Here is a 23,093-nt window from a genome sequence, read left to right as displayed (position 1 = left end):
TTGGCTTGTGACATGAGAATTTGGACAGAAATATTGAGCTATGAACAAACATGTATTAGGTAACTTCAGAATGTAAGTTATACAATTGAAAATAGATGGAATGTCTAGATGATGATGATGATGATGATTATTTACTTTGGGAGAGTTCATTATGATTTATTTTATGTCCTAAATTTTGTAGTCCCAGTGCTTAACGACAGATGGTGTTGTAACTCCACCAATTTCACAACTCCATTCATTTTGACATTGTTACAGATTATCCTTGGTCTGACTCCCGTGGAGCCACAGTTTTCTCTGTTTCCTTTCTGTTCTGAGGGGGAGAGTGGAAACACAGTTTAGAAAGAACGTCTTTATTTGTTCACGTTCACACAACTGTAACACATAAAAACGGGCCTTCTTGACACTTGCCTATTTGCCTGTGTGAAAGAAAATATTTTCCCTTGTCTTTAAACTTATCTGTTGTTAATGGCTTCTGGATGAGGAACCTATCTTTGAAGATGGTATATCTAAAGAGACAAACGTGATTCTGGATTGTTCACTTCTTGATTTTGAACTAAGTAGTCATTTAAATTTTATGTTGTCACAGTTACACCAATAAAACAGCAGGGCAGAAGAAGAAAAAGAAAAAAAAAGTAGCTCATGTTTAACTCAAGGTTTGAAAAAAAAGCCCAAGTGTGTGAATGACTATATTTTTATAGGAAGTAACTTAAGATCAAGCGACTCACTCGCAAAAACAACAACAAAAAAATGATCAACGTTAAACCACCACTTCTAAAGCATTATTCGCATACGCTGTTTTCGTCATGTTGGCATCAGTTAGTTCCATTTGGTGTGTTTTATTTCGTGCAAGATATTCTGACAGATACCACTTCAAACGAATTTATCTTTCTTTAGCACCCTAATAGAGCAGTCTTTCAGATTTTGTTGATGTGCTGTTTCGTCATAAAATAAATTCCAAATCAAATAAATGTTCGCGATAGAGGTTCGAGGTCCACGTGCTGAAAACGCTTATTCACCTAGTAACCTTGATCAGTTTTTCCTTGGAAGCATGTTGAATGACTCTCGCAGACCCACGTGTGGCTTGGAGCAGCTTGGCGACTGACTTCAGGGTCATAATTTGATGTACCCTCTTCCCAAGGCACCCAGCCTTTGGTTGAAAGTTTGCCGTGATCCAGAGAGCCAACGGGTGACTAGTGCAAAGGAAAACTATTCGTTGCCGTTTGCCCTTTTGGCATTTCCCTAGGCTGAGGAAACCCGGTTTTCCTATTATGATACTGCAACTTTTTTTTCTTTTTTGGAGTCTGCTCGCACTGCCCGCTAAACCCCGGCCGGCTCCAGCAGCCAGCTTAGGGGAACAAAGCCTGCAGTGTTCAGGGCCATGTCGAAGGCGGGGGTGGTGGGCGAGTTCAAGGAATTGCAAATAAATATATTTTATGACCACCCATCAACAAACTACGTGCCACCGTGGCAGCCCCTGGAAGCCGGGCTGAGACTGCACAGGGGCCGATGGCGGTGGAGCTGCGAGAGAGGAGACTTGAGCAGAGGAGCTAGGGGCGAGCCCGGGGCCTGAACTTTCACCTCTCGAACCCCAGCCCAGCCCATTGGCTGTGGTTGAAGATCCCCGGAGGGCAGCGATTCATAGCAAGACCTGCTTTCCCCACTCTCTGAGGGTCCTTCCATCGGGGATGGCTAGTGGCCTAGGGCACTGCTGCAGGCAAACTAAATACTGTGGGGCGCAGAAAAGCAGGGGCGCATGGGGGCTGCTTGCTCAGATTCCTGAGAGATTCCTGGGAAGAGTGAGCAAGCAGTTCATGCTGGCTGCACAGACATTGTCATCCGGCAGCTCTAACTGCTTGCTTTTGAGACTCCTAGGATAGGAACGTCAAATTTCCTGAAAACGTGTCTTTATGGACGGAAGAGTGAAAAACAACCCCTACCTCTACCCCAGTTTCTCTCTCATCCCGAGGAAGCAACATTTCTCTTCTCTTTCTAACTTAGGAGGGCCCAGACTCCTTTGTTGCCCTTCTTTCCTCTCCACTTTCTCAGGACACCTGGCGAGAACGGAGAAGTAACTGGGGTGGGTGTGTATTCCGGAAGGGAGGGAGGAACAGCGGCGAGGCTCGGTTACCTTTATTCACCAGGCCCAGGGAAATCCACCGCCTTTGAGTTTTCTAGGATTCCCACGTGGGTTGTCTACTCTTCTCTTTTTCTAAAGCATTTCAAATTAATTCAGACTATATTTTATTTAGGTTTGCTGCTGGAGCGCAGATGCCTCATCCCCCTCACCCCCACCCCACCTTTCAGAAGAGAGGGGAGGCATTCGGATCCTTTCTTAATGCTAGCAAGAGCTGTTTCCACTCTTAAAAAGATTCGGACTCTGCTAGACTCCCGAGTCTTCGTTTCTCAAAAGACCAGTTGAAAAAGAGTGAGAATACCATTTGTGAGCAGAGCACTCGGGACGACCCGGATTTTAAAGGTTCACCGAAAGCTCCTCGACTCAAAGTCAAAGCTCACTCAGGTTCCTCCTGCTCCCGACTCTGGCGGACTTGCCAGGACCAGTCCTGTGACTTATTGACAAAAGTTGGTTTCACTAGCAAACCTGGAGGCGTGTTTATAGATGTGGGTACCAGGGCCGCCGCTTCCTCCCTATAGAGAACTACAGCTTCTGAATTTATGGTGTGTGTGTGTGTGTGTGTGTGTGTGTGTGAGAGAGAGAGAGAGAGAGAGAGAGAGAGAGAGAGAGAGAGAGAGAGAGAGACTTCGCTCTGCCCTTTAGAGAAAGGGCGAGTTGGTCTTTGAGGAAAGCGAAGACTAAATAGGCACATGTTGATGCTGATCGTCTGCCACCCCATCACACCATTCCCTCTTATACTGAAGGTGTGTGAAAGTTCGCAGCTCTTTCTCTCCGGAGAATAGCTAGAAGGGAGCCTAGCCTAACTCTCTGTCCAGCCGCCCCTCCCCCCCGGCTTCTTGGCTATAGCGGTTCGGTGGAAAGTTTCTGCGCCTCTGGAATCGCGGCGCGACAGATTCGGCAGCTCAGCTGCAGGCTCCCGTGGCGGCGCGCATTGAACGCCGGCGGCTAAGGGTTGCGGGGGCCAGCGGCCCGGGAGGGGCTGGCGGGAGGACCGCAGGAAGGAACTTCCTTCCCAGAGCTAGGGTGAAGAGGGGCATCTTAGGAACACCCACCCAGATTCAAGTCACACGCCCCGTCAGGGCCCGCCTTGATCTCCGGCCTTTTCTCGGTCATCACTCCCTCGCTCCTGTTCAGTCCAGCCAGCTAGGTCGCAACAGCGCCTGGGAGGAAGGACCTGGTGGCACAAACACTGCCTGAGCATCCCCCACCCCCACCCCACTCCCAAACACCCGGGACGCTGCGTTTAAGTGCGCTGCGAGCGGGCTGTGGCAATTTGTACTTTCCTTTCATTCCTGTTATTTTGTTTCCCCTAGCCGTGGATCGAGTCAGTCCCCAAAGCCTCACACTTAAAAAGCAAAATCACACCTTGGTGGTGCCATTTTTTTCCAAGACCCGCTCCGGTGACCTGGGCTGTGCGACTACAAGGAAGCCCTAGTAGTACTGGCCCCAAGTGAGACTGGAGCCACGACAATGAAGAGTGAGAAAGGTTCGGCCTCTCCCTCCAGGCCGCAGAGGCGCACACAGGAGAGAGAGGCCAATCAGCGTGGCTGTGCTCGCGCGGGCTCCCTCCGTGATACTCTGTGCTTTAACTACCTGCCACCAAGGGCTTCGGATCCCTTCGAGGTTTTCTGCACTTCACGTGGAATTCCCTGTTTCATTTGCCAGCAGCTCCGTCTGCTGAGAGGACGTACTTTGGGGACTGCCAAGAAGCAGCAGACACAACTCGGTTGTGCCAATACAGCATACGGTTTTGTTCTCGCCTCCCTCCCCACCCCCACCCCCGACTCGCCGTCTGGGGCGGCAGGAGGAGGCGGAGCAGGAGGTGGGGAGAAGGGTGGGGGTGGGGGAATCGGGGCAGAACAAACAAGTTCTCAGGCGAGTTGTTTACATAGCAGGTGGACCTGACGTCATCCAGGAGGCTCCACCGCAAAGCCCAGGGACGTTCTGGCCCGCGATTTCTCCCATCCCTGGAAGAAATTTGTGGGTTGGGGGGGAAGTGAGGGTGGGCAGGAAGAGATTGGTGGAGTTCGAACCGCTTAAAAAAATCAACAACAACAACCCCAACAACAACCCCAACTTAGCAAAGTAAGACAAAACAAGTGCCCAACTGTACTTAAGAGTCTTCCAAGAGGTCCCTTCCCCCAGCCCGCCTCTCATAGGAGAAGCGACTCAACTCGCAGTGTGTGTGTGTGTGTGTCTGTGTGTGTGTGTAGTTTGCATTGGTAACAACTCGCGCGCGCGACCTGGTGCGCGCGCCCGCCGGTGCAAGCACACACACATACATACGCACACACATACACGCGCGCGCGCACACACACATACACACACACACGCACAGACACGCACACACACACACACACATACATACAGAGATCCGGGTTGGGGGGGAGCTGCCAGCGCGAGACAGCGCGAGCCTCCGAGAAAGCGCGAGACACGCCGGCGCGTGCAGCTCCCCGGCCGCAGCTTCGTCCCCGGCCGGAGCCCGGCGCCACCCGCAGTTCATCCGTCAGCGCCCGCCCAGGGCATTTATGCCGCGGCCGCGTCTTCCCGCCGCAGCTTCCTCGGCTCACCCCTCCCTTGGTGTCCCCGAACTCGCGGCCCCGGCTTCTAGGACTCGAGCGTGGGTGTGTTGTTCGGGGGCTTCTGCCTGGGCGCACAGCGGGTGCCACCTCCTGGGACGCTGCCCTCGGGGTCCCTGAACGCGGTAAGTTTCTTCACCCTCACTCAGACACTCTGCACTCCGCACCCCACCCTGTCCCAACCACAGCCACGCGCGGCCAGACTGCGACTTTGCTCCATGCTGCTCCGGTCGCGGAGCAAAGTTTCTCCCCAGCGCCTGCTGCTCCGCGCTGCGGGGCCACGGTGACATGTGTCAGATTTCGACCTGGGGTCGGAGTCGCCTTTGCGTTAGGGACCCAATGTCGCCACTTGTTGTTTCTTTGCATTTTGCTTTGTGATGGGGGAAAGAAGTGTGCAGAAAAACGAGATTTCTCTGGGGGAGGGGGCTCTCTGATGATTTATTTATTTATTTATTTATTTTAGTTTTGAATATGTAGAATGTTTTCTCATCCAGAGAGGCTGGAGGAAGAGATGTGTCGAAACACCAGATGTGTTTGTTTACTCTTATAAAAAAAATGTTTGTTGTCTTCCCCTCTTCCTTCCCACTCCCCCTAGGGAAGAGAAACAGCAGTAAAAACGTGTGGTGGTTAGAAGCGCACACTTTATTGATCAGACTGCTGACCTTTGTTTACTCAAGCGGGCAAGTGCACCTTTCTTGGGTCTTAGTTAGGCACTTCTGCGTTCATCTCAGAAGTACTTATCCAGGAACCAGAGAAGCATCAAGGGGACGCTTCTTTTCTCTCTAGCTAAGAAACTCCTGGCCCCTAGTGACTCCTGAGATAACCATGCATTTCTCTCGGGCCATTCCTGATCGCGTTCTTCCACTAGTCTGCGAGCCAGCATGGCCCACTTCCCTTGGGATCTGTCCTGATTTTACTTTTATTCCAGTTTGGGAAGTGCTCCTTGCTCTGTGTGTGGGTGTCGAATCTTGCTGCCCCTGGGGGAGGGCGGGTGGGAGGGGCGCAGACACCTTTGTGGAAAAGGGTTTCTCCTTTGCCTTTCTTTTCTTTTTCTCTCCCTTTCTTTTCTTTTCTTTTCTTTTCTTTTCTTTTCTTTTCTTTTCTTTTCTTTTCTTTTCTTTTCTTTTCTTTTCTTTTCTTTTCTTTCTTAAGCCGTGAGTCCTGGGTGGATGGCATCAGTGCTGGGAGAGAGGGAACAACTCCAGCCTCCACTTCATGCTTAATGAGAGGCACTTGTGACTGTAGGTGCTGGCCAGACCCCCCCCCCCCCAGGTGATCACTGGCACTGTAGGTGCACCTCTCCCTCCCCTCAGGCCAGAAGTGCCCTGAATCTCCATCTTAAGGAGGGCCCCAGACAGGAGGAAAAGTTGACCTAACTCCAGACCCTAGAAACTCATAGGTAAGTTGCCCAAGACCTGGAGAGGAAAGGGTCATGCTTTCATTATTAGAAGAAACTTTCAAGACACAGATGTGTGGAGGTTTCTGTCCTTTGAAAGTGAAGTCATTTTGCATTTGCATTTTGTACAGAGTTGAGTCCAGAGGCTGAAGTGGCCAGGATTTAGGAGGCTCCTTACAATTGGGAATCCCCCACAAGGAACTAGACCCATCTGTGTATTTGTTTATTCAGCTCTTTAACCAACAGATTTAAACCACTAAGTGGACAGCTGCTATCTGCAAGGCTCATATCCCTCCCCCACCTCTTCTCCAACCACATGTTGAAATCCACTCAGTTCCTTGATCTTAAGGTTCATTTTCAGAATGCTACTTGCTTCCAGGTGGACAGGCATTGGGATGTGAGGTACATGAAGTAACCCCGGGTGAGTTCTCCTCAGGGGTTCAGGAGAGGAATCAAGTGTGTGAAAGTCTGTGTGGTGTGCATCTTTGCAGTCATCTATTCAAGAAACACTTAAAAAATACCCCCAACATACCCACCAGGAACATGGAAGGAGAGTTCACTTTGCTGCAGGTAAAGTCCAAAGGGAGGAGGTGATTCCCTGGTGTCAAGTAGCAGAACTGGACATTTTCCATCTGGAAGTATTTGCAGAGATTTACTTTGGAAAACTTGTTTGCCTGGAAGGCACATCTTTGCATGGTGTCCTAGCTCCCAAAAGTTTGGCTAGGCAGCAGTGGAGAGAAGACAGAGAAAGAAGGAGTGCCTGTATTTGAGATAGTAACTGAAGGGGAGATGGGCTTTCAGATAGCTTCATCCCAAAGTCTGCAGTGTGACATACCTCGGGCAATGTTTTATGTTGTGAAGAGGCCTGTTTATCTTTTCTGTCACTATGAGTTATGACCAAGGATATTCTCAGTGTGCTGGAATTTTTAAATGTAGTGTTTGTTTAATGCTGTGAAACACAATTTACAATTTTGATTTATTTGTATCTCCATTAATAGAGTGCATATAGTTATACGCACTGGGATCATGGGGGCTATAATATTTTATGTCTGCATTAGAGTTTTACTTCTCTTCCCTCTTTCCTTCCTTCCTTGCATTCCACATTCCGTCCCTCTATTCCTTCAATGCATCATGTTCAGAAGTTTGTTCAGCTCGGCACTTTCTTAAGAAAATCCTGGGCCTGATCATGACCTAAATTTAAGTGAAAGAAAGCTTAGCTGTAATCAAGTTGCTGGCTTTTAAAGAGAAGAGAAACCCGATGGTATCTCTGGGTTAGTGGCTGAGAACACACAGGAGAAAAAGATAGACCTGAAGTTCACTTTCAGCTATCCAAAAGTAGAATTCATTGAGGAATGATTTTTGACATTCAGCTTAAATATGAAAACAACAGATGTATTTTAAACTTAGAAGGTTAAAACATGACCATTAGCACCCATTGTCTAGTACAACAAATCAAGTAATTAAGAGGAAATTGTGCATGAATATAATAACTATACACAATTTATCAGTGTTTCAACACAGCCTTATGTTTTTGAGTATTGTTACCGAATCTTTTTGTGAAAGGACCCTTAACTTATTTGGGAACTGGATGTATTAGAGAAACCAGCACTGGAGTTTCCTTTCTTTGCACTGAGGACAGTGCAGTAATTTACTTAGAAAAAAAAACTTTGTAATTTTCTAGGAACGTTAAATATGAAAGAACTCATCATAACTGTCATGTGAAGAAAGGAAAGCGGTGAACAGACAAGCATTGATATATGCACATATAATTTGATAACAAGAAGTTATATATTCTCTTTACGTTTCAAACACACAAAACAAGTCTTCATGCATGGTTATCGATCGGGTTTTATCTTTAGCATATTTAAACATGTAAAAATAATAAAAAGGGCATATTTAAACATGTAAAAATAACCAACTGGTTAGATTCACATTCGTAGAGAATATCACAAAGTAATGAACTTAGCCAAACCAGGTATTTTGAGTGCAAGACACAATGAGAAGGATACAGAAATTAATTACACAGAAGTTACAGTTAGCTCTGTTCAGCACATTTGTCCCTTCCAGTGTTGATAATCTCATGTGGAACTGGCTATTAGTTATATTTACAGAAAGCTAATTAAAGTAGATAGACATGCAATTTCTACTTTTCTAAATGGTATCAAAGAAAGGTCCCTGACTCTAAAGAAGAAACTGTGATTTTAAGACTGAGATTATGGGTAAGTTCCCTTGGCAGATTAATTAGTAATAATAAAAGTAAAAATTTTTTTTAAAAAATGTTTAATTTAGACACTGTAATGGTACTTTCCAGTCGCTAATATTCTGACACCCTTAAACTATTTTATGGTCTTCGTGAAAATTAATTGTACTTGTCTATATGGGCACCAAAATGTTCCAAGTAGTGTCCCAAATGAAAGTCAATGAAATTATAATACTGGTGTAGGAATTTGAAGCAACCTCATGTGGTTTCTCATTTATAAGGTTCCTATAGCTTGAAAATATCCAAGCCTGAAAAATTACTATTTGTATTCTAAGGGCTTCTGTAAAAACTCACACGGTTAGAACTTAAAAGAAACATATTCCAGTGTTCAAGGTTCACAGACAATTTAAAGCTGATTCAGATTCTACAGGCTGTGTTCAACTCTCCCCTTTAGAAGAAATAAAACATTTTTAGGTCCATCTGTTTATCTCTTGGACATACTTAGACTAAAGGTATGTCATGTCTAAAATCTTTATCAAGGAAAATAATTTATTTTTGAAGTTTTGTCTGATATCTATAGATTTCTATGTGAGGTTTATCAAGTCCTCTTTGACTGCTTTCTTATGGTTTTGTTCTGAACTTTGAGCTGCTCTGTTTATCAGAACTTCAAAGTGGGTCCCAGGACCACTTTTGTTTGTTTTATCTTCCATCTTAATTAAGCATTACTGGGAGTGCTGTCTAAAAATCTGCTTTGTTCTCTTATACACCCTAGCATTGACTAAATGAAAATTCATTATTGCTGAAGTCTATCAATACCCATATTGTCGAGTGTTCTTCTCTCGTATCTAGTGTTGTTTGATAAAAATAGATGGTTATTGTCACTTGCGTATTTCCCTGTTTGTTACCTCTGATTTATTTGTATATATACTTCTTTCATGTGCTCCATATCTTCATTCATCTTCTACCCAAGATTTTTCAGACAAAAGAAACACAAAACTAACTATTGTGATATGTAAAGAAATAGTATGACTAAGAAACTGGGAGTAAAAAGAGAGGTGCTAGGGAAATTTTTGATATGCTGAGGTGACTTCACTAATAATAATAGTATTAATAATAATAAAACGAACAAAAACAGCCATGCTTTGGGTGATCCGATTTCCTTAGTTGTGTTTATTAAAGCTATATTTTAAAAGCAAATATTTTTGGTAGTTTATTGTTTCTACAATAGAGAACAGTTTTACTCTTTATTGGCTTAAATAATTTTAGCAAAATGTCTTATTTTGTAGATGAAGTGGTTTGGCATTTTTGCTCACGCACACTGATATGGGCCTAGAAGTCAATGGCTATGTTGTCTGTTCTTCTGAAACAGAAAACCCTGGCATAATCCTGGTTCCATTTTTGAAACTATGTTATAGAGAAGTGACTTACAGCCAGCGATTTACCCTTTCATTTCATTTTGGAGTATTGAACTTTGTTCTCTTTTACTTGGTGTGGATTTGTTCACTGTCCCAACTGACCACCTACAACTGGAAGTCTACATTTTATTTCAGTTTGTATAAATCCATCTACAATTTTCTTTTGAAAGGATTTTTCTCATCAGCCACCTATGCTGGCCCTGGTTAACCTTTTGATTCCCATGATTTGTGAAGTATGCATTCCTGAATTCAACTTTCTAATCAGTTCTGCTCGGCTCTCTTCTTCCTGTGATTCACCAAGGAGATCCACACCATCCTTTCCCCTTTATATTGATAGATGTGTCACTTGGAACTGACATCTTCATCCCTTTCTGCTCTGGCAAATTATTTTCATTAGCAAGAGCGAATAAGATTTAATGTTGAGAAAGCACATCGCTGTGAAGCAAATGAATTCCCAAGGGGTTTTAAAGCTCTCAGCATTTTTAGTTTATTAATGTTCCTCAATTTTCTTCAATTTCTGTCTTGGAGGACTTAAAATATACCTGTGGAAGATACTGTTGTCTTAAAATTTATTTAAGTTTGTAACAGTTGCTTTTAAAGATTTTTCTGGTATGTCTAAAAGGTTAAACCATTATGATGTCATCTTTTTTTGAAAAACAGGTTAAAGAACTTTGAATTCCACAAACAAGGGATCCATGTAGAGAGAACTTACAGGTATCTTTCCCCCCTGGTATTCATTTATGATTTTCTTTTTTCTTTTTGATCTCAACGTCTGTGTTTACTGGATGATATTTTCTATGAAAGCCACTATACCATTTTAGCATTTATTCCCCATGACAGCAATCAATTTGTAACTTTTTTTCTAAATCTTATGGACAAAGTAAACTTGCTTCTTAACATATAATTCAGAAAGAATGGAACAGGTGAATGGGGGGGGGCTCATGTAGAAAGAGCATAAAATTTCTCTTTTCCTGATAGGAGAAACTCACAGTACACTCTCCATATAACTTATTAAAAATTGTATTTAAAAATTAGCCATAACATCTATAAAAACTAGTCTTCATTTACTTTAAGCAATGTTTTGTTTTTGTCTGTATGCCTGTGTTAACCTTTAAATTCTTTCCTACACCACCACCACTTGGAGCCTGACTTTAGTTTAGTGAAATGTCAGTTAACTGGGTCTTCACTATACATGTGTGCTAACCCACAGCCTTGGAAATGGTCAAATGAACCCTTAACTTTTACAGCCACTAGTTTTTGATCTCTACACATCACGCCATTCTGTATATGGGCAGTACTTCTTTAACATTAAGCCCTGTTAAGTTACTCTTGTATTCATCTTCTAACATTCCTTAGGCCTCTTAGCCTCTAGGAATAAAAGACAAAGACCTCACATAAGGTCCTGCTGTTTTTCCTATTACAGTGTGCTATGGGGTTCTTAATACTGTTCAAAACAAGAATGGGCTACTTCCCACCTAGGTGTGTTTCTTTGTATTCTCCATTTGGAATGCTGTGCACTAGGGTGCCTCTGCCAACTTCAGATCCTTGCTCTAACGTATTTCTACTATAGAACATTCTGACTGTTCTTTGTAAAGTGCACATGCCCACTGACTACAATTTATTAACTTTGCTCCATATTAGTTTTATCCATTTCACCATAATCTACTAGAATTTATAAAAATTCCTCCACTATAATGTACACTCAATGATGATATAACTTTAGTGTATTGTATTTTCCATGATAGTATACATCCAGGATGATAATGAGTGAACTGCATATTCATATAAAATATATCTAGTGTGGTGTGATTTACATGATGATATCTATTCAGTGTGGCATGTATTTGATGATATGCATCCAGTGTGTTGCATTTTCTACTGTGATAAAAATCTAACATGATGTATATCCAATGCTGATATAAATCCAGTGTGGTGTATTTTCTATTATGATATACATCCAGTACAGTTTTCTTCATCAAGATGTACATCCATTGTGGTATATTTTCCTTGATAATATACCTCCAGCGTGATTTATATTTCATGATGACAGACACCCAGTATAATGCATATTCTATAGACATGGAGTTTTTCTCTGTTCTTTAACTCTGCTTAGAATAGTGCTTTGCATTGACCAGAAACTCCACAAGCCAGTATTAACAATGAGTAGTTCAGCCTGGAGAGATGGCTCAGCCCTTAAAGGGTTGCTCACAACCAAAAACATAAGAATAAGTAATTCACAAGAGCCTTATTTACTTTTAACTGCCCTTGTAATATTTTTTAATCTCAATTTTTCATCCTATAATATTTGAATGTCATTTCATATTAAAATTGTTTACTATTATATTGGCAAAATCATGGCTCTTGTCTCAAGTGGGTACTTATGATGACTAGTTTCCTGCACCCCCAGATTTAGCCCTTGCTGGCCTGGAACTGCTATATAGACCAGGCTGTCCTTGAACTTATAGCAACCCTCCTGCCTCTCTTTCCCTCATTTTTATTCTTTAGAAACAATTATATATTTTACTGTTGAAAATTGTGAGAGAATATTTGTGGATTTAGACAACAAACTCTCAATAGGTGAGTATTTCACATAAATCTTTTAAACACAAGTTAAACTGGCATATTTTGCTTTATATCTTAACAATAGTATCAGGAATATGTACACTTGTTTATAATGGTTACATTGTCAATATTGTGTGGGTAATCCAGGTGTCTCTGGGACTTATTGCTGACGTATAGAGAAAAATCTGAAAAATCAAGATTATTTTATATATAAAATTACATCTTTATAGTGGGAGACATCATACATTTACAAATTCCTCTATCTGTTCATCCATTTATCTCTACATACATACATACATGCCTATATCTGTATATATGTTAATCTATACACACATCTTTCTACCCTAAACAGAGCAAATTGGAGATTTATACTTTAATGACAAGTCCATGTCTCCAAACTTAAAACCTCACGTGGTTTGTTGAAATTGCCTGTGGCTACTGAAACATAAATGAGAGATACAACCATCCGTGTAGTGCCACACAGATGCTTTCTTACAGCTATAAAGCCCTGCAGAACTCCTTTAGTACTCAGTGCTTTCTGTGGCTCTCTCTGATTATTCTCTTTGCCAATATATTCTCTTCATTGGAGCCAAGAAACATTGCATTCAAGGATGTTCTCATGACTATTTTGCATATCAGAGTGAGCTGAAAGTTTTGAAAACAGTTTAATTGCTATGCCAGATAATAAAAATAGCCAGCTTGCGGGGCAGTGGTGGTGCACACCTTTAATCCCAGCACTTAGGAGGCAGAGGCAGGTGGATTTCTGAGTTCCAGGCCAGCTTGGTCTACAGAGTGAGTTCAAGGACAGCCAGGGCTACACAGAGAAACCCTGTTTCGAAAAACCAAAAAAAAAAAAAAAAAAAAAAAAAGTATCCAGCTTGCCTTACTATAGAGATCCCCATGTTAAACATCAAGAGACCTGCATTTCTATTTGATGTATCTATTATTGTTCTGAGATTTTTAGATGACACTTCCTCCAAAATTAAAAAAAGAAAGAAGAAATTGGATTAGCTTTCAGATTACTTCCCACTAAAGCATCTTAGGGAACATATGGATTCAAGTCTGAAGCTACAAAATGTTCTCTACTCACTACCACATAAATCTACACTTAAGAATGAAAGAAGAAAGAGATGGATTGGAAAATAGAAACAGTGCCAACAAAAATCGCCACCGTTGCTTTTCTCCTGCTGTATAGCAGGAAACCTAACAATCGAATTAAAATGGAAGGCTCTTTTTTTCCAAGATGTTGTGTCTATGAGGTGTCTTTAGATCACTCCTTTTCCCAGAGAAAATGAACCCTCATCTTCTTTAGCCAGAATTCTGAAACAAGGAGGGCATGGTGAACGTGGAGGTTATCACACTAGGACCAAGAAACATCCACAGCCGCCTAACATTCTCTTCTCTGAAGGTCGGAAACCTCACATTCTACGTGGGTTTACTCACAACTTTGCCCTGGTCCTCTGTTGAGTCATATTTGGCTGTTGATAGTACTGATACAAAAATAGCTGGAAATGTTTTTGATAAACTTTGCCTTTAAAAAAAATTTAAAAGTAGGCATGCTGTTCAGATATCTCAGGGCTAAAGATGTTTTTGTCAAGGCCTGATGGCATGAGTTTGGTCCCTAAGACTCACAGGGTAGAGACCTAAAAGTTGTCTTCTGACCTCTCCTATCATTTATTTAGGGCCATATAGAACACATTTACTTCTTGCCCGGTGCTGTTTCATTTTCGATATTTTGATACAAACCTAAATATACCTGGAAAGAGACTTCATTTTGTTATTGCTTCCACATTTAATCCATGGACACACCTACAGGACATTTTCTTTATTTCTAACTGATGTAGCAGGGCCAAGCTTATGGTGGGCTGTTCCATGTCTGGACATGTGGGTCCAGACTGGGAAAATTATCTGCGTGAACTAGAAGGAGCAATCCAGTAAGCAGCATTTCCACAGTCTTTCCTTCAGTACCTGTCTCCAAGTTCTGCTTTCCTTGATGGACTGTGACCTGTAACCCAAATAAACCTTTTCCTCTCCTCTTACATTTTGCCATGGTGTTTATCACAGCAAAAGAAAACAAGCAAAAAACACAGGTTGGTGCCAGAAAATGGGCTGTTAGCTTGGTGGACCTGAGTATAAGCATTTGGAATGTTGGGCTGGAAAAGTCCTTGAATGCTTGGAGCTTAAAGGCCTGTTTTGTGGTAGCCTGAAAGATAAGGATGTCAAAAGAACTGAACACAATGCAGATCTGGCTAGTGAAGTTTCAGAGGCAGCAAGGACTCTTTTGGGGGGGGGCTGTCTGAGTCATATTTTCTATTAAGGACACAAAATGAAATTTGTGTTCCACTGAGAACATAGATACTGGTCAGCTACTGCTAAATACTCAACTTTGATTAATAAGTATTAATTAATTAATTAATTAATAAGCATCATTGAGGTGAAATCTTCCGGGGAGACTGTCTCCCTGTGTTAACACATAGTAACTGTGGTCTAGAGGGGTCCAAGGCTATAGCTAAAGCCGGAAGTTGAACTTGACAAGGGTTAAGAGTCTCCTGTGTGGTACTGGTTTTGAATTCATAGAGGGCTTAGGTAGCAGATAAGACTTGGCACTTTGAAGGTACAGTGAATTGCAGTGTAGATTCCTTGGTTCTTGGTGATTCCAGGACTGGGATGACTACCAAGGTCTGCAGTAAATGTGAAATATAATTATTTGAGCATACCAGACAAGGGGTGTGTGTGTGTTTGTGTGTGTGTGTGTGTGTGTGTGTGTGTGTGTGTGTGTGTGTTGACAGTTGAAAAGCCAGAAAACTGGAGTTGCCTAGGTACTTGGGAACCCAGAAGATCATGAGTCCTAGATGTCAAACACTAACAGGTTTGGAGCTACACTGTTGGATTTTGTTTTGCTTAAATATTTGAATACTGACTGCCTTCTAGAGGACCTAAATTTGATACCCATCATCCATGTAGTGGCTCACAACTGTCTGTAATTCCAGCCCCAGGGAATCTGATACTCTCTTGCCTCAGCAGACAACAGACATGCACATGGTTCACATACACTTAATATAGCAAAACACTCCTGTTCATTAAATAAATACATCTAAAATAAAGTGAAGAGAGGAGAGAATGCATCAGTAGAAGCTGTCCTCTGATTTTCACACACATACACACACACACACACACACACACACACACACACACACATACACACACACACACATACACATACACACACATGTGCCGTGGCAAGGTGCTTGCTTGGGTACACTCACAGTGAACAAATCGGTGCAATAAAATCAGCTTATGCTTTTATTATTTCCCTTTCAGACAGCTTAATGTTCAATAACATTAAGCTGTGGTAGCACTGCATGTATATTTCTCAGACTATTCTACAAGCAGGTAAAAGGTAAATCACTTTCTCAAGCCTAAGTGGCATTAGATTTCACATCATCTATTCTCTTTAATACCCATGTAACTGTTCTGAAAAGAAAAACTTCATCAGCTAAACAAAGCCAAATTTTAAACATAAGTACATGATTAATACACACACACACACACACACACACACACACACACACACACACACACAGTCTAACCCATATGTACCTTTTTCTTGGTTATGAAGAAAAGGCTCTTTCCGGTTTAACAAACAATATCTACAATTAACCTTAGGGTTTTGCTGAAGCCCTTTCTATCCCTACCTCTATCACCAGTTTCTCCCTCTTATTCTCATTTAAAAAAAAATCTCCCTGTTCCCATAGGTGTTTATTTTTTAATGCCTTTTCAGCCCTTGGCATCTTTTGTTTGATTGAAATAGATGAGGTCTACTCATGTAATATTTCTTCCAAAAGAAAGAGGCTCATTATCAACTATTTTACAATATTTAATTGTTTATTTATCTCTCCGTCATGGGTGTATTTTATTTCAACCATGTATACACTCATGGAAATTTTAGTAAGAAGAACACAACAATCCTAGAGTAGAAAGAGATCTTTGAAACAGTAAAATTAAATTAATTCTCTAATCCCATTTCAAGCCTAATAGAAATGTAGCTTGGACAATTATCTGAAAGTGTCTAATTGTCTAAGGGAATGGGTGATATGTATACAAAGGGAATGCCCAGAGAAGCTTTTAAGAAAAAAATTGTCAGTTTGAGGGGGCTAAGGTGAAATGAGAAAGAACCTAGGGAACCAAGATTGCTACAGACAGGGACAGAGTGGGGACTTGTCCCTTGTATTTGCTTCTGTCAAAATTACCTCATGTAGGTTCAGGGAGTGGATTCCAAGCATTTCTGTCAATAAAAAAAGATGCACCGTCACAATGTCCAAATGTGCATAATGCTTTAATTTCTGCAATGTTCTTCCTTACCTTGGATGGAGTCAGTCAGAGTTAATCAGTTAGTCTCCCCTTCACCTTTGTGCCTTCGCACAGCGTAATACATACTGACCACTTTTTGCATAACTGGAGTTATTTTTTATAATATTTTTTCTTTCTTGTCCTAAAGACGTTAATTTTCTTTAGTATTCTCTGTGTGCCAAAATAATGCATATTTTTAAAAATTCATATTTGTTGAAGCTCCTTGTTAACATGTATTCAGGTGTGAACAGCAAAGTGTATATAGGCTGTAACCAACATTTGTTAGCAAACATTTCTTTTGTTAATTTTCTTGTCATTTATTTTACATAAATTTTAGTTTGTATAGAATGGGAAACATTAGTTTTTAGGTGATTTGCACATTGAGGAAATTTGTAACTCTTTCACCCAGTCTTACATGCTGTCACCTATCAACTGTTTAAAGAGTTTCTGACTATTTTTTTCTGTCAGCAATTGTGCGACCGATAACCTTTATTAATTTATTATATTTTATTTAATTAGTTTTTAAAAACACTGGCAGAAAGTGCCCAAGAATGGAGCCTGTGACTTTACTAATGTCGCACACTTCGGGAGATTCTTCACAGAGAGAAAACTTCCATTTAGGAAAGTTAACCCTTCATGACTGATGATAAGATAGCCTGTCCACTGTTCCAGGAGGCAGCTTCTCCATATTCTGAGACTCTTGTTTAAGTAGCCATGGGCAGTTAATGCACATTGAAAGAGGCACAAGTTGCTGCTTACAACATATGCAGAAATAGGAGAAGTCCATGGAAAAGAACCTCTTAGCCCAGATGCTGAGAAAAAATTTCAAAGTTAAACAAATAGGAATGGCTTAGGTCCAAGTTGGCCGTGAGAGAATTTCTCCATATTTTCTTGGTTCAGATACCCTGCAGCTAAGGCATTTTCCCGATCCACTTACTGAGTAACATTGACAGTATCAAAAGCAAACAGCTTATTTTGGACAAATCAGTGCCAGATTGTTTATCTATCTATCTATCTATCTATCTATCTATCTATCTATCTTCTATCTATCATTTATCTATCTATCTAACTCACAAACTGTCTGCTTAATAACCTGATCTGGAATTTTGTTGACGATAATGTTGAGATCACTGATCTTTATTTTCTATAATCTTTTAATCTTAAAAATAAAATGCTTTGCCCCTGTGTACTTGGCTGTTCCATTTTCAATTTCAAGATTATTAACTGTGGCTCAGTGATAACACTTTTGGGCTTTCTACCAAGTGTATTAAAACTCTGATCTTTTGGTTCTATACACTTGCCTTTAAAGGGACCTGTATTCTTCTTGATCTTTGATTTTCTTCTTAATTATACCTGAGACTTTACTTCATCCCATAATTTTATTTTCTAGTTTAAAAGGTTAAACCCATCCAGGATTCAAGAGGTTTCTTTTCTGTTATCTATTGATAATTGACATTGTCACCAAATTGAAGGCGTAGCTCCTCTGGAGTATTTTCCCATAGCTAAATAGATAAGAAAATGCCCTTAGAAATTTTTGGGATCTCCTCCAGTCCACTCAGAGTGTGTTCCACAGCAGCGAGCATTGTTTCCATCATATTTTTTTTTCACATGAGTCATTTCTGAGATTGAGTATTCCCAAAGAAAGTCTAATCTTTCTGCTTTTTCCTCATTTGTCCTTTCAATGTTAAAGGATTATAATTTTACTTTTAGTAATGCATAATTTCAATAAATGAAATATTAAAGCTTCTTGAGTGTAGTGTTTTATCACAAGCTATTGTAAGTAGCAGGGTTCAGCATACCCTTTTTGTAAAGGGCTAGATAGTTGTTGTTTTAAGACAATTCAAACCCACCATCTCTGTTGAAATTATCCATTGTACTAAATGTAAGTAGAGGTGAATAATATTGAAATGTATGAATGTACTTGTGTGCCTCTAAGTTTTCTTTATGGACATTTTAATTTAATGTTAGATTAAAATTGTTTCATAAAATAGAGACATTCCTTATTTTTTTTATTCAACTCTATAAGATCCATGCTTGCCTTATAGATTATTCAAAGTCATGCAATGATCCAGCTTAACAAAGGACTAGATTGTGCTACCCACACATAGACTTTTTGGCAGTAAATATAATGTATTTCTAAGACCCACAACACATTTCAATTTATTTGCTTGAAATAAAAACTTTAAAATAATCATGGACATTCAACAATTGTTTCATAAGCTCATAAAATAGTCATTTCTTTTCAATTTACTTGAATCACAAGTAAGTGGATTTTACATATTCTTTAGAGAAGAGAAGTTATCAGCCTGACAGTAGTTTTATATGACCAGGCATAATTAATATCACAATATGTATTTTAATAACATACAACTTGTTGAGTCATTAGAGGTTTAGACATCGAATCAAGGAGAATGTATTACCGTTCTTCCAAAGGTTGGTATACAACAAAATGTCAGGAGCATCCTGAAGTCGGTAGAAATATTAAGAAGAATCCCAACACAGCCTAGAAATCCTCACATGTAAAGCGGAACTTAGGTAGGCTCTGGATACAGGAAACATGACATGAGGGAAGCCTGTGGCTGGACTGAGTTGTCTGAAAGCTGGTCTCACCAGGATGGTCCCTTGGTTAACATATACTGCTTAGCTTTTAGGTAAGAAAGATTTCCACCTATGTGTGCACTGTTTATGTGTCCTGGCATTTCTTGTGCTTTATTCTGCAGAATTTGTTCTAATATTTGGATGTCATCCATTTCAGCTTAAGGTCATGGAGGATGTAAAGAGAGGTCACAAGAAACAGAAGGTCATTTTCCTTCATATTCTTTCTTCTACAGCATTTAGCTAGGTAGTGGGTGATGGGATACTTTCTCCTCTTTTCTTCCTCCACCTTTCTTCTTCTTTCAGTCTTTACTTCACATCCCCAACATTTCACACACCTCACTTTAACAAGAAGGTGTGACCTAAAAACAACACACCCTAGAGTGTTAGCAATTAAGATAAACATTATTTTCAATTCTTAAACTTATGTATGTATGTATATATGCATATATGTATTTACCGTTCAACATCTTAAATAAATAAATTGTGGCTTTTGGCTTCCAGCTAACTACTTAGTCACTTCCCCTGTCCTGCCCTTTGAACTCGTTATGAATTCCTTTGTCCTAGGTCTTCTTATGTCAACTCCATTCTTTGTTGTGTTGAGGCTTATAAAACAATTTAGTCTTGAAATATTTCAATTCCCTATGAAATAACTTATGCCAGAGATGAATTTTATTATTGTTTTCATACTTAAATTTTTAATTTAAATTTTGGCCCAGGTGGTTGCCATTGTATGAAATGAACTTTGTTTGTTTGTGTGTTTTCTTATTTGCTTTTTGAGACAAGATTTTTCTGTGTATCTCTGGCTGTCCTGGAACTCACTTTCTAGACAAGGCTAGCCTGCCTATGCCTTCTGAGTACTGGGATTGAAGGCACGTGACACCACCCTATGTATGGCTTGAAGTTGGTTTTATGATAGTATACATGATATTTGACCAAAGTTTTAGTCAGAATGGGTTTTGAAATGAGAAGAAATTTTAAGTAAAAGCATTTATGGAAAAATCAGGCTAATCATTTTTAGATTTAAGAAAATAAATGAAATATTTATGAGTCAGGGCCTGGCTGCATGAGAGAATGCAGACAAGGCTGTGGTTTCAGTGCATTACTTACAGCGTGACCTAAAAAGCCCAAAGTGCCAAAGACCTAATGCAGCCAGGTGTGAGGGTTGCTGAGACATCCATGGCTAATGCATCATGATGCTCTTGCCCTTGAGTCTCTTTTGCTTCTTTTTCTTTCTCTGAAAATATTACCAGAGGTTAAGGGAAATACAACTGCTTGATGGAGAAGGAGAAGAAAGAGTGGATTGAAAACTATTGATCCATACGTTTCTTCGGCAGCCCTGATTGTACAAGGAGCACACTGTTTTTTTCTTTTTTGAAATCACACTTCCTATCAAGAAGACAAAGTCACATTACATAATTCTTAATTAATCTAGATTAATTATATAAGAGCGATTTAATACTGCTATGTATTAATACTACACGTTAATATAAGTAGTACTATATATTAACCTAAATTAATATATAGTAGTAAACATAAAAGTAAATTTAATGCTTTTTCTGATATGATCATTGTGCCCTCATGCAAAACATCTGTCCTGGCTATTTTTATGTTATCCTGACATAAACCAAAGTCATCTGAGAGGAGAAAACTGCAATCAAGAAAATGCCTCTGTAAGAACTGGCTGTAGTTGAGCCTATAGGATATATGTTTTTTAAATGGTGATTGATGGGGGTGGGCTGAGCCCATTGTACTTGGTGCCATCTTTGGGCTGGTGGTCCTGGATCTATAAGGAAGCCGGTTGAGCAAGCCTTGGGGAAAAGCCAGTAAATGCATTCCTCCAGGTCCTCTGCATCAGCTTCTGCCTCTGGTTCCTTCCTTGTTTCTGAGTTCCAATTCTGACTTCCTTCAGCGATGGACTATGATATAGAGGCATAAGCCAAATAAACCCCTTCTTCCCCAAGCAGGTTTTTATTTATAGTGTTGCATTGAAGCGATAGAAATCCAAAATAATACAATACCTAAGTAAATTATGTCATACCAAGCTAAATATACTATTGCAGGCATCAATCATCTTTTGTTGCTAGGATATAACAACATTTATTCAACAAAAAAAGCTCTAATACAGTTGAACATGATATGCTTCTAAAATTTTAAACCCAGTGCTATTGAGGAATTGTCTTGGCTACAATTTAAGTAAGTCAAAAATTTCACTGTGATATTTTTGCTGTTCACAAGAATAATTCGGGAGAAACTGTTATAAGGCTGATTACCAAGTCTGATTTGGATTTTCTGGTTTTCATTTTCTCAGTTGAATAGAACAGAAACATGCAAGTTCACGTATAGAGAACAAATTACATAAAGAAAGGGATATTACTAGAGTTCTTTAAGTAGGACAGAGTTGGAAGCAGAGATGAGAGAGACTGAGACAAAGATAGTTATGCTGTCAGTGTGGTTAAAGGTGGAACATTTTACTTTGTGCCAGTTTCTATAAAATAATCTCCCAGAACTGAAGGCAATGTTTTATTTTTTTCAAAGTCACTGTGTCCATGATGAATGAATTAGCATAGTGCTTGATTTAAAGCTATATAAAAATGAAATGAACATTTGAGATTTTTTTCTGAAAATTTCACTAAGTATTTTGAATAAAATACATTTGAAGTTTAAAAAAATTTTTTCAAGTTTGTTTGCTAGGTTAAAATTGGGAATTCATTTTTTTCCACTGAAAATAACTGTTTTTAATATAATTAACTAGTTATTCAAAATTGATAGAAAATTGGGTTGCAATATTAGTGTTTAAATTTAATTTACTTCCTTGAATTTTATATGCAAGAGCTATAACCAGTTGGTTAATGCATCACTTTCAAAACACTCCCTTTGTCCCACCCAGCAAAACAAAGGATATGAATTTAAAAAAAGATTAATTCATTGACCTGTTTATTGGTGAAGTCAGATACATACATGCAACTCTGAAATGATATGTCTGTGAGCATTTGACTAGAAATATTAACTGTTCATATTTGTAAACATTTTACAGATAATATGGCTTTTATGTTTCTACTTGGATGGCTGTATACATTTTTAAAGAAAAAATTAAACAAGATATATCATATGCTTTTGGAAGAGAAGAAAATAAATTTCTCTTTCTTCACCATTATATAGTTAGCAAACCCCAGAATCCAGAGTTATCTTTTTCCGTAGTTCATATTGTTTCCTCTGGCTATTCCACACTGCTCCTCATGAACTACACATCTGCATTTTCAGAATGTTGTCTACCTGGATGTCTTCTATTGCTTCCTTTGTCTTTGCAGCATGTTAAAAGCCTTTCTGGGTTATGTGTGAATAGAGATGTGAACCTAACAATACTGAGAGCCTGGAATCAGATGGGGAGCAAATCCTAGGCTTAGCCATATCTGATCATATTACTATAGACATGATATTCAATTTCTTAACCTAAAATATAAATGTGTAAAATCTACATAGCATATATGGAAAAACATACTGCAGAACTTTCCTTTAAATTAGTGTGTGCCGTGATCTTGCACAGTAGCTGCCACAATTCAGTTGCCTATGTGCATTTAAAATTCCCTTTCCAGCTTCTCCACCTTTCCTGTAAGATTGTTTGAATTTCCTATTTTCAAAAATAAATTTTCTTTTGTTTTGTATGTTTTTCATTTTACAAACTATAATGCTAAGCTTATGAGGTAACTCTTTCTGTTAAAAGGGTTTCCTTGTGACCCAGGGAGTGATGTGCAGCTGTAAGGAAGGAAAACAATTACCTGAGGCAGAGGTATCATGGTCTTGCTTTTGTCACTTATGAACAGCTGATACAGGAGTATTCTTTGGAGGAAAATATAATTTC

The 23,093-nt window shown here is 39.9% G+C and overlaps 1 protein-coding gene across 6 annotated transcripts in view; it reads left to right on the top strand.

Moving 5' to 3' along the window:
- Nucleotides 1–4,298: 4,298 nt before the first annotated feature.
- Foxp2 (forkhead box P2) overlaps nucleotides 4,299–23,093 on the top strand; it is a 511,758-nt gene continuing 492,963 nt past the window's right edge. For 4 of the 6 annotated variants that reach the window (XM_076913682.1, XM_076913683.1, XM_076913678.1 and 1 more), the window contains exon 1: nucleotides 4,301–4,838. The gene's annotated coding sequence lies outside the window, so the exon portion shown is untranslated. Of the gene's footprint in view, nucleotides 4,839–23,093 lie in introns of all 6 variants that reach the window. The other 2 variants (XM_076913685.1, XM_034519090.2) reach the window with 2 other exon arrangements.

Source organism: Arvicanthis niloticus, chromosome 15 (assembly GCF_011762505.2).
Source record: "Arvicanthis niloticus isolate mArvNil1 chromosome 15, mArvNil1.pat.X, whole genome shotgun sequence".
NCBI classification, from domain to species: domain Eukaryota; kingdom Metazoa; phylum Chordata; class Mammalia; order Rodentia; family Muridae; genus Arvicanthis; species Arvicanthis niloticus.
This window is presented reverse-complemented; position numbering and strand designations above follow the sequence as displayed.